The following is a 19373-nucleotide window of genomic DNA, read 5'->3' on the forward strand; positions in this document are numbered from 1 at the left end:
CGGTGGAGGATAGCTGTGCTTTTTCAGATCCAATGGATAAAAAGTTAGAGGGTTACCTTAAGAAAATGTTTGTTCAGCAAGGTTTTATATTACAACCCCTTGCATGCATTGCGCCTGTCACTGCTGCGGCGGCATTCTGGTTTGAGTCTCTGGAAGAGACCCTTAGCACAGCTCCATTGGATGAGATTATAAACAAGCTTAAAGCCCTTAAGCTAGCTAATTCATTTATTTCTGATGCCGTAGTACACTTAACCAAACTTACGGCTAAGAACTCCGGATTCGCCATTCAAGCACGTAGAGCGCTGTGGCTTAAATCCTGGTCAGCTGATGTGACTTCTAAATCTAAATTGCTTAATATTCCTTTCAAAGGGCAGACATTATTCGGGCCCGGTTTGAAAGAAATTATCGCTGACATTACTGGAGGTAAGGGCCATGCCCTGCCTCAAGACAGGGCCAAACCAAGGGCTAAACAGTCTAATTTTCGTGCCTTTCGTAACTTCAAGGCAGGAGCAGCATCAACTTCCTCCGCTCCAAGACAGGAAGGAACTGTTGCTCGCTACAGACAGGGCTGGAAACCTAACCAGTCCTGGAACAAGGGCAAGCAGGCCAGAAAACCTGCTGCTGCCCCTAAGACAGCATGAAGTGAGGGCCCCCGATCCGGAAACGGATCTAGTGGGGGGCAGACTTTCTCTCTTCGTCCAGGCTTGGGCAAGAGATGTCCAGGATCCCTGGGCGTTGGAGATCATATCTCAGGGATATCTTCTGGACTTCAAAGCTTCTCCTCCACAAGGGAGATTTCATCTTTCAAGGTTATCAGCAAACCAGATAAAGAAAGAGGCGTTTCTACGCTGTGTACAAGACCTCTTACTAATGGGAGTGATCCACCCAGTTCCGCGGTCGTAACACGGACAAGGGTTCTATTCAAATCTGTTTGTGGTTCCCAAAAAAGAGGGAACCTTCAGACCAATCTTGGACTTAAAGATCCTAAACAAATTCCTAAGAGTTCCATCGTTCAAAATGGAAACTATTCGAACCATCTTACCCATGACCCAAGAGGGTCAGTACATGACCACAGTGGATTTAAAGGATGCCTACCTTCACATACCGATTCACAAGGATCATTACCGGTATCTAAGATTTGCCTTCCTAAACAGGCATTACCAGTTTGTAGCTCTTCCCGTCGGGTTAGCTACGGCTCCAAGAATTTTACAAAGGTTCTGGGCTCTCTTCTGGCGGTACTAAGACCGCGAGGCATAGCGGTAGCTCCGTACCTAGACGACATTCTGATACAAGCGTCAAGTTTCCAAACTGCCAAGTCTCATACAGAGTTAGTTCTGGCATTTCTAAGGTCGCATGGGTGGAAGGTGAACGTAGAAAAGAGTTCTCTATTGCCACTCACAAGAGTTCCCTTCTTAGGGACTCTTATAGATTCTGTAGAAATGAAAATTTACCTGACGGAGGACAGGTTATCAAAACTTCTAAATGCTTGCCGTGTCCTTCATTCCATTCAACGCCCGTCAGTGGCTCAGTGCATGGAGGTAATCGGCTTAATGGTAGCGGCAATGGACATAGTACCTTTTGCGCGCCTGCATCTCAGACCGCTGCAATTGTGCATGCTAAGTCAGTGGAATGGGGATTACTCAGATTTGTCCCCTCTGCTAAATCTGGATCAAGAGACCAGAGATTCTCTTCTATGGTGGCTTTCTCGGCCACATCTGTCCAAGGGGATGCCCTTCCGCAGGCCAGATTGGACGATTGTAACAACAGACGCCAGCCTTCTAGGTTGGGGCGCAGTCTGGAATTCCCTGAAGGCTCAGGGATCATGGACTCAGGAGGAGAGACTCCTTCCAATAAACATTCTGGAATTAAGAGCAATTTTCAATGCTCTTCTGGCTTGGCCTCAGTTAGCAACTCTGAGGTTCAGGTTCAGGTTTCAGTCGGACAACATCACGACTGTGGCTTACATCAACCATCAAGGAGGAACAAGGAGTTCCCTAGCGATGATGGAAGTCTCAAAGATAATTCGCTGGGCAGAGTCTCACTCTTGCCACCTGTCAGCGATCCACATCCCAGGCGTGGAGAACTGGGAGGCGGATTTTCTAAGTCGCCAGACCTTTCATCCGGGGGAGTGGGAACTTCATCCGGTGGTGTTTTCCCAACTGCTTCATCATTGGGGCAAACCAGATCTGGATCTCATGGCGTCTCGCCAGAACGCCAAGCTTCCTTGTTACGGATCCAGGTCCAGGGACCCGGGAGCGGTACTGATAGATGCTCTGACAGCACCTTGGGTCTTCAACATGGCTTATGTGTTTCCACCCTTCCCGATGCTTCCTCAATTGATTGCCAGGATCAAACAGGAGAGAGCATCGATGATTCTAATAGCGCCTGCGTGGCCACGCAGGACCTGGTATGCAGATCTAGTGGACATGTCGTCCTGTCCACCATGGTCTCTGCCTCTGAGTCAGGACCTTCTGATTCAGGGTCCTTTCAAACATCCAAATCTAATTTCTCTGAGGCTGACTGCATGGAGATTGAACGCTTGATTCTATCAAAGCGGGGATTCTCTGAGTCAGTGATTGATACCTTAATACAGGCTAGGAAACCTGTTACCAGGAAAATTTACCATAAAATATGGCGTAAATACTTATATTGGTGCGAATCCAAGAGTTACTCATGGAGTAAGGTTAGGATTCCTAGGATATTGTCTTTTCTACAAGAAGGTTTAGAAAAGGGTTTATCTGCTAGTTCGTTAAAGGGACAGATTTCAGCTCTGTCTATCCTTTTACACAAACGTCTGGCAGAAGTTCCAGACGTTCAGGCTTTTTGTCAGGCTTTGGCTAGGATTAAGCCTGTGTTTAAGACTGTTGCTCCGCCGTGGAGCTTAAACTTAGTTCTTAACGTTCTGCAAGGTGTTCCGTTTGAACCCCTTCATTCCATTGATATCAAGCTGTTATCTTGGAAAGTTCTGTTTTTAATGGCTATTTCCTCGGCTCGAAGAGTCTCTGAGTTATCGGCCTTACATTGTGATTCTCCTTATCTGATTTTTCATTCAGACAAGGTAGTTCTGCGTACTAAACCTGGGTTCTTACCTAAGGTAGTCACTAACAAGAATATCAATCAAGAGATTGTTGTTCCATCATTGTGCCCTAACCCTTCTTCAAAGAAGGAACGACTTCTGCACAATCTGGACGTCGTCCGTGCCCTGAAATTTTATTTGCAGGCAACTAAAGATTTTCGTCAAACTTCTTCCCTGTTTGTCGTTTATTCTGGACAGAGGAGAGGTCAAAAAGCTTCGGCTACCTCTCTCTCTTTTTGGCTTCGTAGCATAATACGTTTAGCCTATGAGACTGCTGGACAGCAGCCTCCTGAAAGGATTACGGCTCATTCTACTAGAGCTGTGGCTTCCACTTGGGCCTTTAAGAATGAGGCCTCTGTTGAACAGATTTGCAAGGCTGCAACTTGGTCATCACTTCACACTTTTTCAAAATTTTACAAATTTGACACTTTTGCTTCTTCGGAGGCTGTTTTTGGGAGAAAGGTTCTACAGGCAGTGGTTCCTTCCGTGTAAAGATCCTGCCTGTCCCTCCCGTCATCCGTGTACTTTTAGCTTTGGTATTGGTATCCCATAAGTAATGAATGACCCGTGGACTGACTACACTTAACAGGAGAAAATATAATTTATGCTTACCTGATAAATTCATTTCTCCTGTAGTGTAGTCAGTCCACGGCCCGCCCTGTTTTTTACGGCAGGTCTAAATTTTAAATTAAACTCCAGTCACCACTGCACCCTATAGTTTTCTCCTTTCTTGTTTGGTTTCGGTTGAATGACTGGGTATGACGTAGAGGGGAGGAGCTATATAGCAGCTCTGCTTGGGTGATCCTCTTGCACTTCCTGTTAGGGAGGAGATATAATCCCATAAGTAATGGATGACCCGTGGACTGACTACACTACAGGAGAAATGAATTTATCAGGTAAGCATAAATTATATTTTTTTCCTGTGGGCTATTAGGCACGCGGGGGCTGAAAATGCTTCATTTTATTGCGTCATTCTTGGCACGGATTTTTTTGGCGCAAAAAATTTCTTTGTCATTTCCTTCGTACTTGTCGCCGGAAGTTGTTTGTGATTGCGTCATTTTTTTGACGTTTTGCGCCAAAAATGTCGGCGTCGCCGATGTGGCGTCATTCTTGGCGCCAAAAGCATTTAGGCACCTAATAATGTGGGCGTCTTTTTTGGCGCTAAAAAATATGGGCGTCATTATTGTCTCCACATTATTTAAGTCTCATTGTTTATTTGCTTCTGGTTGCTAGAAGCTTGTTCATTGGCATTTTTTCCCATTCCTGAAACTGTCATTTAAGGAATTTGATAGATTTTGCTTTATATGTTGTTTTTTCTATTACATATTGCAAGATGTCTCAGATTGACCCTGGATCAGAAGCTACTTCTGGAAAGACGCTTGACTGAGTTCAGTACTACCAAAGCTAAGTTCATTTATTTTAAATGTTATGAATGTTTATCTTTAGCTATGGTTTGTAATAGGTTATCATTATAAACTTTTACATGCAGAATCCATTAGTATTTATGCTTTATATATTGCCATTCTTTTTACATCTTATGTACAAGAAATATTTAGAAGATTTTTAAGAAATATTCTTCTGATTCTATTTTAAAGGCTTTGTCTGACTTTGTGCCTTCTAATAACATTTTTAGGTCTTTTTCAAACTTCTTTTTTATTGAAGTTTCAAATGACCAACAACATACTGATTTATCCTTTTCTGATGATGTTTTTTCGCATTCAGAATTTTCTTCATCAGATATTGACACTAACAAATCTACTTTTTTATTAAAATACATTTGTTCTTTGTTAAAAAGGTGTTGATTATTTTGGACATTAAGGTAACTAGTTCTTTTTCAAGACTAGCTAACACTATTTCTGCTTATTTATTCTGTGTTTTCAGAGGTTTTTTTCCAATTCCTTATACTAGGGAATGGAATAGGCTGAGAATTTTCTTTTATTCCTTCTTCAAAGGTTTTAAACTATACTCTTTGCCGACAGTTTAATTCAATTTGGAGGGTTCTCCAATTTATTGGGGTTATCTCTACTCCTACTAATTATGCTATTGTTTCTATAGCAAAATAGTATTTATTTTCCTTTAGATGGTTGTATCTTATTTATGGAAAATTATTTAGTTTCAGGTACCTTTCTTGGACCTGTGATTTATTTGGATGTTGCAATTGCTTCAGTTTTTCTGTTTACTTTAAGATCAAGTATCAGATTATGATTTATTTTAGCATTGTTAAAGGGACAACATTTACTAGACTAGGTGCTGTTGCATTTGTCTTGTTGTTTTGCATTTATTGATTATGCAAGTCCACTGTATTGTCTGGTCCTTTAACTGGACTATCATGCTAATAATTTCATTTGTGTCTTCATTTTATTGAATATTTTTGCAAATGAGGTTTAATATATGTCTTTAGCTGTTTGAGCTAGAAGAATTTTGTGATTTCTAAAAATCCATATTTCTTTTGTTCTAAGATAATCAATTATTTGTTTTATAATTGGATTACATTTTTAACTGTTACTCTGGGCTTCAAGATTGAGTTCTAAGACTAAAACTTTAAGCTTATACTAATTTGGTTGTTCTTATTAAGGAATGAATTCCTGAATTCTTTCCCAAGTAACATGTTTTTAATTGGAAATTTTTTCAGTTCGAAATCAGCTCCCTTAAATTGCGATGTATGTGCCGTATTCCAGCCTGGCTGGCAAGGGGCAGGTTAAGACTTTTTTGAAATTTATTTGGTTCTATTCGGTCCAAATTTCTTTGATTTTATTCCAGTAAGGCTAACACTTTCTTTAAGTGTGTTTCGGTCCTATTTATTTTGGGTACTGTTGAAGCATGGCTGGTCACCCGGGGGTTCAAGCGCTGCTCAGACCTGGAATCTTCTGGGGTATTTCTTTTTAGGAACTGGGTTTTGGAGTTTTTATTCAAACTATAGCATTATTTGTTTTCATTAGATACAATAAATGCATATTTTTTCTGTATTTATTCAGATTATTTTCTGAGGATGCGGAATCTCATATGATTCACTTTGTTCTTCAGGACATAGTTAGAGGATCTTTTTTTCAAAAGCTCTTGATTCCTCTCACAAGGGTCACCTTTTTTATGTTTCCAGATAGTTTGTGTCACTGTCTTTGTCTCTATCAGACAAGGGACAATTTTATTGGGTTCCGTCTGTCGGTACCTTTAGTCTCTATTATTTCCTTCAGTTGCTATATATGCATAGAAGTTTTAGGTCTTATGGCCACAGCATTGGATTCAATTCCCTTTGCTCATTTTCAATAGACAGAACCTTTCCAGTCTTTTATGCTGAATTATGGTGCAGGGATTCTAGGATTTCACATTTTAAATCTTCAAATACTAATATTTATCTCTCTTGATTTGGTGGTTAAGATCACCATCATTTAGTTCTCAACCTGGACCATGATCTCTACAAATGTGAGTCTTTTTGGTTGGGAGGCTGTCTGAGGATCTCTGTCAGCACAAGGGGTTTGGAAATCTCAGGAGGCGAGATTACCATTTGATATTTTAGAACTCCGTGTTTTCTCAGAGTTTTTCAGTTAGTTTTCTTTTTGAGGAAGAGACGTTTATTGTTTTTCAGACAATATCACAATTATGGTGTATGTCAATCATCAGGGTAGGACTATCAGTCCTTAGGCTGTGACAGAAGTGTCTCGGATATTAGCTTAGGCTAAATCCAGCTCTTATCTAAATTCTGTGTTTTTTTTCCCAGGTATAGATATTTGGGAAGCGGATTATCTCTGTTAATCAAGCTTTACATCCGGGAGAATGGTCTCTCATACCCAGATATGTTTTTCAATTTTTCAGATGTGAGCATTTCTAGAAATAGATCGGTTGGCATCTCATCTGAATAAAGAACTTCCCAGGGGCCTATTCAGGTCCGGGGATCCTCAGGCGGGAGTAGTGTATGCATTGACATTTCTTTGGAAATGATCTTTTTGCCTATTTCTTTCCGCCTCTAGTTCTTCTTCCAAAATGATTTCCAAAATTCTTATGGAGTATTTGTTTGTTATGCTGGTGGCTCCAGCATGGCCTCTCAGGTTTTGGTATGCGGATTTCATTCGGATGGCCAGTTGCCAACCTTGGACACTTCCGTTTAAACCAGACCTTCTTTCTCAAGGCCCATTTTTTCCATCAGGATCTCAAATCATTAAATTTGAAGGGATGGAGATTGAACGCTTGGTTTCAGGCTCGTAAATCTGTCTCAAGAAAGATTTATTATTTAGTCTGGAAGACCTACTTTTCTTGGCATTCTTTTAAAATTCATAGAATTTTATTATTTTTTTCAGGTTGGTTTGGATAAGGTTTTGTCTGCAGTTCTTTGTTAGGACAAATCTCTACTCTTTCTGTTCTTTTCTCCAACATTGGTGTGTCCGGTCCACTGCGTCATCCTTACTTGTGGGAATATTCTCTTCCCCAACAGGAAATGGCAAAGAGCATAGCAAAAGCTGCCCATATAGCCCCTCCTCTGGCTCCGCCCCCAGTCATTCTCTTTGCCGCTCTGAACAAGTAGCATCTCCACGGAGATGGTGAAGAGTATGTGGTGTTAGTTGTAGTTTTTTATTCTTCTATCAAGAGTTTGTTATTTTAAAATAGTGCCGGTTTGTACTATTTACTCTAAAACAGAAAAGGATGAAGAGTTCTGTTTAAAAGAGGAGTATGATTTTAGCAGCAGTAACTAAAATCAATTGGTGTTCCCACGCAGGACTGTTGAGCCCAGAGAACTTCAGTTGGGGGGAACAGTTTGCAGACTTTTCTGCTCAAGGTATGACTAGTCCATTTTCTAACAAGACTTAGTAATGCTAGAAGACTGTCATTTTCCCTCTTTGGGATCGGTAAGCCATTTTCTTAGACTCATAACAGAATGAAGGCTTATTAATGGGCTATATACTGGTTGACACTATTGTGGGCTAAATCGATTGCTTTATTCAATATTTATATGTGGTTTGAAGTGTTTTAAAACTTGAGAATAATTTGGTAACGTTTTTAAGCGCCAGGCAGTCGTTTAGACACCTTTCCCAGTCAGGAAGGGCCTTTCACTCTGGTAGGCAGAGCCTCATTTTCGCGCCTTAATTGCCCAGTTTCTTTTGGATGCAGTGCATGCAGCTTCATGTGAGAGGGTCTGGTGGCCATTAAAAACGTTCCTGGAAGGCTTATTTCTGTGGCGAATAACCCCCAAGGACAGGTGAAGCCGCAGCAAACGCTGTGGCTGGGACTGTAGTGGGTTTAAAATTGTTAATTGATAAAACAGCTCCGGTTTCCTCATTTAAGGGGTTACAAACTTGAAAATGGGGGTGCAATACTTTTATAGCATTAAGACACTAGGGTGCAAATTTGGTAAAGATCAGATATTTCCTTCATAGTTTTTCACACATTCAGAAATAAAGTGTAACAGTTTTGTTTAAAAACGGTTTTATTGCATTAATAGCCGGTATAAGCCTGTCTAACATGTCTGTACCTTCAGATAGAACATGTTCTGTATGTATGGAGGCCAAGGTGGTCCCCCCTTCAAATGTATGTGATAATTGTGCCATGGCGTCCAGACAAAGTAAGGACAGTACTGTCACATTTAATAAGGTTGCCCAAGATGATTCCTTAAATGAAGGTAGTGGGGGTAGTTCACCATCCTCTCCTTCTGTGTCAATACCAGTTATGCCCGCGCAGGCGACTCTTAGTACATATAGCGCGCTTCTTACTATGCAACAATTAACGGCAGTAATGGATAATTCTATAGCTAATATTTTATCCAAAATGCCAGCATTTCAAAGAAAGCGTGATTTATCTGTCATACCCTCACACCAGTCAGAATTGGCAGTGAGGGAGGGTTTGTCGGAGGGAGAAATTTCTGATTCAGGAAGAGTTTCTCAACAGGCAGAACCTGATGTTGTGACGTTTAAATTTAAGTTAGAACATCTCCGCGCCTTACTTAAGGAGGTACTAACTACTCTGGATGATTGTGACTCTTTGGTCATTCCAGAAAAATTGTGCAAAATGGACAAATTCCTAGAGGTCCCTGTGCACCCTGATGCCTTTCCGATACCTAAAAGGGTGGCGGACATAGTGACTAAGGAGTGGGAGAAACCAGGCATACCTTTTGTCCCACCTCCTATATTTAAGAAAATGTTCCCCATGGTCGACCCAAGGAAGGACGCATGGCAAACAGTCCCTAAGGTTGAGGGGGCAGTTTCTACGCTAGCCAAACGCACGACTATTCCCATTGAGGACAATTGTGCTTTCAAAGATCCTATGGATAAAAAATTGGAGGGTTTGCTTAAAAAGATTTTTGTTCAGCAAGGTTTCCTCCTCCAACCAATTTCGTGCATTATTCCTGTCACTACGGCGGCGTGTTTTTGGTTCGATGAACTAGAAAAGTCGCTCAATAAGGAGACTCCATATGAGGAAGTCATGGACAGAATTCACGCACTTAAGTTAGCTAATTCCTTTATTTTAGATTCCGCTTTGCAATTGGCGAGGTTAGCGGCGAAAAATTCGGGGTTTGCAATTGTGGCGCGCAGAGCGCTCTGGCTAAAGTCTTGGTCGGCGGATGTATCTTCCAAGACAAAATTGCTTAATATTCCTTTCAAAGGTAAGACCCTTTTTGGGCCAGAATTGAAGGCGATTATTTCAGACATCACTGGGGGAAAGGTCCATGCCCTCCCACAGGATAGGCCTTTTAAGGCTAAGAATAAGTCCAATTTTCGTTCCTTTCGTAACTTCAGGAACGGACCGTCTCCTAACTCTGCAGCCTTTAGACAAGAGGGTAGCGCTTCCCAGGCTAAGCCAGCTTGGAAACCAATGCAAGGCTGGAACAAGGGTAAACAGGCCAAGAAGCCTTCTGCTGCTACCAAGACAGCATGAAGGGGTAGCCCCCGATCCGGGACCGGATCTAGTAGGTGGCAGACTTTCTCTCTTTGCTCAGGCTTGGGCAAGAGATGTTCCGGATCCCTGGGCACTAGAAATAGTCTCTCAGGGTTATCTTCTAGAATTCAAGGAACTTCCTCCAAGGGGAAGGTTCCACATGTCTCGCTTATCTTCAGACCAGATAAAGAGACAGGCATTTTTACATTGCGTAGGAGACCTATTAAAGATGGGAGTGATACACCCAGTTCCAACAGCGGAACAAGGTCAGGAGTTTTACTCAAACCTGTTTGTAGTTCCCAAAAAAGAGGGAACTTTCAGACCAATTCTGGATTTAAAAATTCTAAACAAATTCCTCAGAGTTCCATCGTTCAAAATGAAAACCATTCGAACTATTTTACCTACAATCCAGGAGGGTCAATATATGACTACCGTGGATTTAAAGGATGCGTACCTACATATTCCTATCCACAAAGATCATCATCAGTTCCTAAGGTTCGCCTTTCTGGACAAACATTACCAGTTTGTGGCTCTTCCGTTCGGTTTAGCCACTGCTCCCAGAATCTTCACAAAGGTGCTAGGGTCCCTTCTAGCGGTTCTAAGACCGAAGGGCATTGCAGTGGCACCTTACCTAGACGACATTCTAATCCAAGCGTTGTCCCTTTCCAGATCAAAGGCTCATACAGACATTGTATTAGCCTTTCTCAGGTCTCACGGGTGGAAGGTGAATGTGGAAAAGAGTTCCCTGTCCCCGAGATTCTGTAGAAATGAAGATCTTTCTGACAGAGGTCAGAAAATTAAAGCTTCTAAAGGCTTGTCAAGTTCTCCATTCTATTCCTCAGCCTTCCATAGCTCAGTGCATGGAAGTAATAGGACTAATAGTGGCAGCAATGGACGTGGTTCCTTTTGCTCGAATTCATCTAAGACCATTGCAACTGTGCATGCTCAGACAGTGGAATGGGGATTATGCAGACTTGTCTCCCCAGATTCAAGTAGACCAGTTAACCAGAGACTCACTCCGTTGGTGGTTGACTCAGGATCACCTGTCTCAGGGAATGAGTTTCCGCAGACCAGAGTGGGTCATTGTCACGACCGACGCCAGTCTATTAGGCTGGGGCGCGGTCTGGGACTCCCTGAAAGCTCAGGGTCTATGGTCTCGGGAAGAGTCTCTTCTCCCGATAAACATCCTGGAACTGAGAGCGATATTCAATGCGCTCCGGGCTTGGCCTCAACTAGCGAAGGCCGGATTCATAAGATTCCAGTCGGACAACATGACGACTGTAGCTTACATCAACCATCAGGGAGGAACAAAGAGTTCCTTGGCGATGAGAGAGGTATCCAAGATCATCAAATGGGCGGAGGATCACTCCTGCAATCTATCTGCAATTCACATCCCAGGAGTAGACAACTGGGAGGCGGATTATTTGAGTCGTCAGACTTTCCATCCGGGGGAGTGGGAACTCCACCCGGAGGTCTTTGCCCAGTTAACTCAATTATGGGGCATTCCAGACATGGATCTGATGGCGTCTCGTCAGAACTTCAAGGTTCCTTGCTACGGGTCCAGATCCATGGATTCCAAGGCGACTCTAGTGGTGGCGCCTTGGTCGTTCAACCTAGCTTATGTGTTTCCACCGTTTCCTCTACTTCCCAGGCTCGTAGCCAGGATCAAACAGGAGAAGGGCTCGGTGATTCTGATAGCTCCTGCGTGGCCATGCAGGACTTGGTATGCAGACCTGGTGAATATGTCATCAGCTCCACCTTGAAAGCTACCTTTGAGACAGGATCTTCTAGTACAAGGTCCATTCGAACATCCAAATCTAGTTTCTCTGCAGCTGACTGCTTGGAAATTGAACGCTTGATTTTATCCAAGCGTGGGTTTTCAAATTCAGTGATAGATACTCTGGTCCAAGCCAGAAAACCTGTGACTAGAAAGATTTACCTTAAAATATGGAAAAAATATATCTGTTGGTGTGAATCCAAGGGATTCTCCTGGAGTAAAATTAAAATTCCTAAAATTCTTTCCTTTCTCTAAGAGGGTTTGGATAAAGGGTTGTCAGCGAGTTCTCTAAAAGGACAGATTTCTGCTTTATCTGTTTTGTTACACAAACGCCTGGCAGCTGTGCCAGATGTACAAGCTTTTGTACAGGCTTTGGTCAGAATCAAGCCTGTTTACAGACCCATGACTCCTCCTTGGAGTCTAAATTTAGTTCTTTCAGTTCTTCAAGGGGTTCCGTTTGTACCTTTACATTCCATAGATATCAAGTTACTATCTTGGAAAGTTCTGTTTTTGGTTGCTATTTCTTCTGCTAGAAGAGTTTCTGAATTATCTGCTTTGCAGTGTTATCCACCCTATCTGGTGTTCCATTCAGATAAGGTCGTTTTGCGTACCAAACCTGATTTTCTTCCAAAAGTAGTTTCCAACAAGAATATTAACCAGGAAATAGTTGTTCCTTCTCTGTGTCCGAATCCAGTTTCAAAGAAGGAACGTTTGTTACACAATTTAGATGTGGTCCGTGCTTTAAAGTTCTATTTAGACGCAACAAAGGATTTCAGACAAACTTCATCTTTGTTTGTCGTTTACTCTGGTAAGAGGAGAGGACAAAAAGCTACTGCTACCTCTCTTTCTGGCTGAAAGCATAATCCGATTGGCTTATGAGACTGCCGGACGGCAGCCTCCTGAACGAATCACAGCTCACTCTACGCGAGCTGTGGCTTCCACATGGGCCTTCAAGAACGAGGCTTCTGTTGATCAGATATGTAAGGCAGCGACTTGGTCTTCTCTGCACACTTTTGCCAAATTTTACAAATTCGATACTTATGCTTCTTCGGAGGCTATTTTTGGGAGAAAGGTTTTACAAGCCGTGGTGCCTTCCGTTTAGGTAACCTGATTTGCTCCCTCCCTTCATCCGTGTCCTAAAGCTTTGGTATTGGTTCCCACAAGTAAGGATGACGCCGTGGACCGGACACACCAATGTTGGAGAAAACAGAATTTATGCTTACCTGATAAATTTCTTTCTCCAACGGTGTGTCCGGTCCATGGCCCGCCCTGGTTTTTTAATCAGGTTTGAAAAATTTCTTTCTCTTTACACTACAGTCACCACGGCACCCTATAGTTTCTCCTTTTTTTCTCCTAACCATCGGTCGAATGACTGGGGGGCGGGCGCCAGAGGAGGGGCTATATGGGCAGCTTTTGCTGTGCTCTTTGCCATTTCCTGTTGGGGAAGAGAATATTCCCACAAGTAAGGATGACGCCGTGGACCGGACACACCGTTGGAGAAAGAAATTTATCAGGTAAGCATAAATTCTGTTTTTTCACAGAAAGATTGCTAATCATCCTGATATTCATTGTTTTGTTCAGGCTTTGGTCCGTATCAAGCCTGTCATTAATTCAATCTCTCCTCTTTGGAGTCTCAATTTGGTGCTGAGGGCTTTACAGGCTCCTCCGTTTGAAACTATGCATTTTCTGAACATTAAATTACTTTCTTGGAAAGTATTGTTCCTTTTGGTTATTTCTTCTGCTAGACGAATTTTTGAGCTATCTGCTCTTTTTTGTGATTATCTTTTTCTGATTTTTCATCAGGATAAGGCAGTGTTACTTCCTGATAGTCATCATTTTCTTCAGGTTTTGATTCGTATCAAACCTGTCATTAAGCCAATTTCTCCTCCTTGGAGTCTTAATTGGGTTCTGAAGGTTTTTCAGGCTCTTCTATTTGAGCATATGCTTGCTCTGGACATTAATTACTTTCATGGAAAGTATTGTTCTTTTTGGACATCTCTTCAGCTAGAACAGCTTTTTAATTATCTGTTCTTTCTTGTGAATCTCTTTTTTCTGATTTTTTTCATCAGGAAAAGGTGGTTTTTGCTGTCCTCATTTCAATTCTTACCTAAAGTTGTAAATTCTAACAAACATTAGGAAGAAATTATTGTTTTCCTAAGACTTCTTTGGTGAGATTCTTACTTTCTATGTTGAAGCTATTCAGATTTCAGATAGACTTCTAGTCTATTTTTTATCTTTTCTGGTTTTAGGAAGGTCAAAAAGCTTCTGCGATTTATTTGGCATCTTGCTTAAAACTTTTGATTCATCATGCTTATTTGGAGTCGGGTGGATTCCCGCCTCGGAGGATTATGGCTCATTCTACTAGGTAAGTTTCTACTTCCTGGGCTTTTTATAGAATGAAGCTTCTGTTGATCAGATTTGCAAAGCAATGACTTGGTCTTCTTTGCATATTTTTACTATGTTCTACCATTTTGATGTTTTCTCTTCTTAGAAGCAGTTTTGGTAGAATGGTACTTCAGGCAGCTGTCTCAGTTTGATTCTTCTGCTTATATTTTCAGTTTTTTTCATTATAAAAATTGAAACTTTTTTGATTTGGGTAGTGGATTCATTTTTCAGCGGAATTGGCTGTCTTTATTTTATCCCTCCCTCTCTAGTGACTCTTGCGTGGAAGTTCCACATCTTGGGTATTCATTATCCCATACGTCACTAGCTCATGGACTCTTGCTAATTACATGAAAGAAAACATAATTTATTTAAGAACTTACCTGATAAATTCATTTCTTTCATATTAGCAAGAGTCCATGAGGCCCACCCTTTTTTGTGGTGGTTATGATTTTTTTGTATAAAGCACAATTATTCCAATTCCTTATTTTTTTGATGCTTTTGCTCTTTTCTTATCACCCCACTTCTTGGCTATTCGTTAAACTGAATTGTGGGTGTGGTGAGGGGTGTATTTATAGGCATTTTAAGGTTTGGGAAACTTTGCCCCTCCTGGTAGGAATGTATATACCATATGTCACTAGCTCATGCTAATATGAAAGAAATTAATTTATCAGGTAAGTTCTTACCTAAATTATGTTTTTTTTGTCAGTTCTCTAATGCCTGCTGGCTTATATCTATATATCTATATATATTATATATATATTCTTCCAGGGACTAGCAGGCATGACATCTCCCAGGTTCTCACGGTTAGAGAGTGTAGCACTGGTCAACGCCGTTGAGGACTTCTATCAGCAGCTGTTTGGAAACAAGAAGAAGTCGACAAAGCAGAGTATTAGGAAAGCCCTCTAGTCGTCTTTCACCAATGATGTTAATTTGGTGTGTGGCATCTAGAGGACCATGGATCAAATCATGCAGAGGTTCGGGAATATGAGGTTGTGGCTAAGCCATAAAGTAAAAGGGAGTGGGTAAAAGCCCATCAGAGGGATGGAAAGCAGGATCCACCCCCACGGAAACTGTACCTGCAACCTTATGAGGTGACTTTATGCGCCCTCCTCAATCTCCGGGTCCCCAAAAGATTTAGATCCGCTCGCTCCTCAGCTTCTTCTTCTTCCCTCCCAGCTGCTGGATCAGAAAGTCCAGACCCGGATTCCAGTGCAGCTGCTTCTCCAACTGGTGACCTGGGAGAAGAAAGTCTAGAGGCTGAGCCAGGTAAATATCAGACTTCATATAATATATTAATATTTGAGTATATATTTAAGCAATCTGTATATAGTCATATATTCAACCTATATAGATCTCACAACACACGCTACATATGTTTAGATATCTGAATTTAGAAACTTCACACATGAAATAGGAATGATGTTTCTTGCGCTCTCCAGAATATGCGTCACAGAGCTAAAATGAAATTGCGCATCCGTGAAATCCCTATCATCCACCATTTCATAAATTGACTATCGAATCATACCACAGTTCTAAATATTAATTGTTATCATTCAATATTAACAAATATTCGATTGGAATCTCGTAATACACCCAATTGCAAATATATTTGAAGTCTTTAGAAATGATACTCATCACACTACTATATCCAAATCAATTCAGAATCATGGATGCGCAATTCCGCTTTGAATCATTGCACAATGATCACGAAAGATAGAATTGCGCACACACGTGAACATTTGTTTGCTGTAACAGTGGCATAACTTTAGACATGTTGGTCAAATCACGGATGCGCAATTCCGCTTTGAATCATTGCGCAATGATCACGAAAGATAGAATTGCGCACACACGTGAACATGTGTTTGCTGTAACAGTGGCATAACTTTAGACATGTTGGTCAAATGTATACGTTAATTAGTATCTATGTGAAGAATACAGTTTCCTTATTTTCAATATTCTACATTATAAAAGCTATATATTATTCTAAAAGCTATAAATATTCGATTGGAATCTCGTAATACACCCAATTGCAAATATATTTTAAGTCTATAGAAATGATACTCATCACACTACTATATCCAAATCAATTCAGAATCACGGATGCGCAATTCTGCTTTGAATCATTGCGCAATGATCACGAAAGATAGAATTGCGCACACACGTGAACATGTGTTTGTTGTAACAGTGGCATAACTTTAGACATGTTGGTCAAATGTATACGTTAATTAGTATATATGTGAAGAATACAGTTTCCTTATTTTCAATATTCTACATTATAAAAGCTATACTAGCAAGATCTAATTAAAAATTGAACAATGTCTATCAATTGATGACAATGCAAGAAGACAAAAAATGACTTAAAGTGACAGTCAACAACATAAAAGATTGAAAATAAGAATACATGATCTCTTTATACATTAATTTAGAAACAATGAACTCACGTGAATACAAATATAATTTTACTTTGTCAATTAGAACTTAAAAATCTGATTGTTCGTGTCCATGGCCTGATTTGTATTAATGATATTCAATCCTGGTTGAATATTTTACAGATATGGATGTTGTTGCTGGAACCTCGAGCCCGTGTTCGTCACAGCGTAGTATGTCTCATTTTAATTTACCTTTGTCTTACAAACTTGGACATAACGTTACATAATCCATTCACATCGATTTATATTTATATGGATACTCTAATTCTCTTTTCTTGTTATTTTAAAATAAGAATCACAAATTAGAGTTGGGATTCCATTGTAATACAAATCTCAATTTATGAGTATTTGAAGATATTCCTTCGATTCTTGATATCTTCATTTTAATGTAATCTTAGGGTCATGGCCAGTTTATATTCTGCCCCTGGGTAGGGCTTGACATTTTTTGGCTACATTTAGACAACAATAACACATTTCTCCTGTTAAGTGTAGTCAGTCCACGGGTCATCATTACTTATGGGATATTAACTCCTCCCCAACAGGAAGTGCAAGAGGATCACCCAAGCAGAGCTGCTATATAGCTCCTCCCCTCTACGTCACACCCAGTCATTCTCTTGCACCCAACTAATAGATAGGATGTGTGAGAGGACTGTGGTGATTAAACTTAGTTTTTTATATCTTCAATCAAAAGTTTGTTATTTTAAACGGCACCGGAGTGTGTTGTTTCCTTCTCAGGCAGAATTTGAAGAAGAATCTACCTGAGTTTTTGTATATGATCTTAGCGGACGTAACTAAGATCCGTTTGCTGTTCTCGGCCATTCTGAGGAGTGAGGTAACTTCAGATCAGGGGACAGCGGGCAGGTTCACCTGCAAAGAGGTATGTTGCAGTGTATTATTTTCTAAGGAATGGAATTGACTGAGAAAATACTGCTAATACCGATATAATGTAAGTACAGCCTTAAATGCAGTAGTAGCAACTGGTATCAGGCTGATATGTATATATGTTTACACTTAAAGGGACATTATACACTCATTTTTTCTTTGCATAAATGTTTTGTTAATAATCTATTTATATAGCCCATAAAGTTTTTTTTTTTAATTAATGTATAGTTTTGCTTATTTTTAAATAACATTGCTCTGATTTTCAGACTCCTAACCAAGCCCCAAAGTTTTATGTGAATACGCTCGACTACCTACTCCAGCTTGCTCCTGTTTGTGTAAAGGGTCTTTTCATATGCAAAAGAAGGGGGAGGGGGGGAGTGTCTTATTTGCCACTTGCAGTGGGCTTTCCAGCTACCTTTTCAACAGAGCCAAAGTGACAGCTTCTAAGTAAGTTTTTAAACAGTTTTATACAGGATTTTTATATCAGTATCTGTGCATATTATTCTTTATAGTAGTGTCTATTACATGCAGTTATATGAAAATGAGTGTATACTGTCCCTTTAAGTATTTCTGGGGAATGGCACTTCACTGGGAAAATACTGTATGCATATAATTTTTAGCCTAACTTGCAGTGTGAGCGACTAGCAGCAGGCTTTTTAATGACATTTCATATATTAGATTTTAAACGTTTACTGGCATGTTAAATCGTTTAATTATCTGAGGTACTTGGTGAAAATTGTTTTGGGCTTTATTTTCCACATGGCTACCGTTTGTTTTAAATTAAAACAGTTTACTGAGCTTCCCTCACTGTTGTAGTGTGAGTGGGAGGGGCCTATTTTGGCGCTTTTACTACGCATCAGAAATTCAGTCACAGTCTGTTTTTTTCTCCCTGCATGATCCAGGACGTCTCCACAGAGCTCAGGGGTCTTCAAAACTAGTTTTGAGGGAGGTAATCACTCACAGCAGACCTGTGAGACTGTGCTTGACTGTGATAAAAACGCTTATATTTTCAATGTTATACGTTTTTTCTGATATTAAGGGTTAATCATCCATTGCTAATGAGTGCAATCCTTTGCTAAATTTGGTTTCTATAACTAATCCGGTTCATTGTTATTCAACTGTGACAGTTTTTGTGTGCTTCTTAAAGGCACAGTAACGTTTTTACATATTGCTTGTAAATTTAGTTGAAAAGTATTTCCAAGCTTGCTAGTCTAATTGCTAGTTTGTTTAAACATGTCTGACACAGAGGAATCTCTTTGTTCAATATGTTCAAAAGCCGAGGTGGAGCCCAATAGAAATTTATGTACTAATTGCATTGATGCTACTTTAAATAAAAGTCAATCTGTACATGTTAAGCAACATTCACCAGACAACGAGGGGGAAGTTATGCCGACTAACTTGCCTCACGTGTCAGTACCTGCATCTCCCGCTCAGGAGGTGCGTGATATTGTAACGCCAAGTACATCAGGGCGGCCATTACAAATCACTCTACAAGACATGGCTAATGTTATGACTGAAGTTTTGTCTAAATTGCCAGAACTTAGAGGTAAACGAGATCACTCTGGGATGAGAACAGAGTATACTGATAATGCTAGGGCCATGTCTGATACTGCGTCACAATTGGCAGAGCATGAGGACGGAGAGCTTCATTCTGCGGGTGACGGATCTGATCCAAATAAACTGGATTCAGACATTTCAAATTTTAAGTTTAAGCTGGAAAACCTCCGTGTATTGCTAGGGGAGGTGTTAGCGGCTCTGAATGATTGTAACACAGTTGCAATCCCAGAGAAAATGTGTAGGTTGGATAAATATTTTGCGGTACCGACGAGTACTGACGTTTTTCCTATACCTAAGAGACTTACTGAAATTATTACTAAGGAGTGGGATAGACCCGGTGTGCCTTTCTCACCCCCTCCTATATTCAGAAAAATGTTTCCAATAGACGCCACCACACGGGACTTAT

The sequence above is a fragment of the Bombina bombina genome, chromosome 2 (genome assembly GCF_027579735.1).
Source record: "Bombina bombina isolate aBomBom1 chromosome 2, aBomBom1.pri, whole genome shotgun sequence".
NCBI classification, from domain to species: Eukaryota; Metazoa; Chordata; class Amphibia; order Anura; family Bombinatoridae; genus Bombina; species Bombina bombina.